Source organism: Lactuca sativa, chromosome 4, assembly GCF_002870075.4.
Source record: "Lactuca sativa cultivar Salinas chromosome 4, Lsat_Salinas_v11, whole genome shotgun sequence".
NCBI lineage: Eukaryota > Viridiplantae > Streptophyta > Magnoliopsida > Asterales > Asteraceae > Lactuca > Lactuca sativa.
This window is the reverse complement of record NC_056626.2, coordinates 224965230-224967553: the sequence shown is the minus strand read 5'-3', so window position 1 is coordinate 224967553 and position 2324 is coordinate 224965230.

The window sequence follows — 2324 nt, the reverse complement described above, 5'->3', positions numbered from 1 at the left end:
CATCAATTTAGGACCTGTTATATCATTTTAATATTTAATAGACTGTCATTTATTCCACCATTGTTTTCTTTAGCGTGTGGTTGTATCCCAGAAGGATCATACTTCAGTTCATCATTCATCAAGCTTTCTAGTGTAAGTATATTGTTTGTGTACATATAGTTTCAATGTTGTTGATTGTATTGATCACGGATCATGCATAACACAAAGAATTTTGATTCTTCATATTGGTGTGCTTCTTGCACACAAACTGTTCGATGAAATGTTTATGTGAGCAATTGTCTGTAATATTATTTGTTCATACATTATCATCAAACTTATAAACAATCAAACTTATTTTCAATCTGTTTTATCAATAGAAGAATCATGGAGGTTGACAAGGAACAACATGAGGATATCCCTGACTATTATACAGAATATGAGCTAGATGATGGAAACCAAGAATATGATTCGCCTACAGAGAATGGTGAAAATAAAGACATTCACTACAATAGCCAATCAGATTCGGAAGAAGATATCCACAAAACAGTTACTTCAAAATCAGATAGGAAGAGGGGCATGACTCGATTGCGAAAACTCAAGACTGAATATGTCAATTCTGGTGGAAAAAAAACATGTCAGGTTTGATGAATTTGGTAAGTTTACAGGGAACAATAATGCAGTCTTTGTTAGCTATCTGGGTGATCTTGTCCGCGAGAAGGTGGGATTAAGTGCTCTTTGCTGGAAAAAAGTTAAACCGGAAATGAAGGACAAACTATGGGAAGAGATAACAGTAAATATTTTCAATTTTTTAATCTGTATAACATAATATATGTGAAAATCAAGTTTTAAATACTAACATTCTCATTGTTTTTTTAGCGCTATTTTGATGTTCATGAAAGTGGAAAACAATTTGTGATGAATAGACTTGGTATTCTTCTACGGAATTTCAGAAGAAAGTTGTATCCAGATTACATCAAACCACATCTAGGTGATACCGATATGCTTGAAAAAATCCCAGTTCGTTATCGTGCACTAATCACTGAACAAGATGATTGGAGCAAATTTGTGACTTATACACAATCTCAAGAGTTTAATGTTAAAATCTTTTTTCAAAACTTATTCATTTATTTATCATAATCTGGGTTCTAAAATTCCGTGACAAATATGTTACTTTTAATTCACAGAATGTGTCACAAAGGACTATCAAAGCGAGAAAGATGTCAAAGTATGATAATCAGATGGGACGAGGGGGGTATACAACTCTTAGGAGGAAGTTGGTAAGCTACATTAACTTCATATCATTTTATTTAACATGCTTTTGTTTCATACTGTTTATAATTTAATTTTTTTTATCAAGATTGAAGAGAATGTGATTTCGAAGGAGGAAATTCCCCCAATGTCAGTTATGTGGTGTAAAGGGCATGAAAGTAAAGGAGAATTTAAGGATGAAGATGTTAAAATCATGGCTGATAAACTAGTAACTTCAATACACTTTTCTTTTTCTTTCACTTTAAATATTTTAATCATTGATATTAACACAATAATTATTAATTTATTGTTTGGTAGATGGAACATGAGAAGCTGATAAAAGAAGGACAAGTAAATGTTGAACCAGGAACGGATGCCATGACCTTAGTTTTTGGAAAGGAAAATGGAGGGTTTTTAAAGGGTGTCGGCACGGGAGTCACTTACAACAGATATTTCAATGTTCCTCGCAGCAAAGGGTCATCTAAGGAAGAAATTAAAGATCTTAAAGTTGCACTGCATAATGGAAAACTTGAGCTTGAGAAAAAAGATGCTGAACTCAAGGCTTTGTCTACAAAGGTTAATGAACAAGATCAAACACTAAAGCTAGTTTTGGCTCATCTTAATGCAAAAGGAGCTGACTTTCCAAATCTGTCTCATACAATTGTAAGTAATCTTATTGAAAATATATGTTGTCAATGTTAGTTCTAAATTGCATTTCTTTTAAACATTTTTCCTGTTTCTTTATATTTTCTAGGGTATTTCAAGTGAGAAGATTGTACAGACTAATGAAACGTCTCCTGTTAGTCTCAAAAACAATGAACCTTCAGAACCTGTAACACCAGTATGTTATCGTCTTATTAGATCAACGTTCATATATATATATATATATATATATATATATATATATATATATATATATTTGATACTGATTTCTGATTTTTCATGTTGGACTTTATATTATGTAGGTTATTCCAAAACCCAACAAAAAACCTGTTCAAACGGAATCTGCAACTGCAGCACCCGATGCAAAATTGATTTCCATGAAATCTGCAACAGTAGTATATACTAACTTTACAGTTTTCAGTACTTTTATTTAA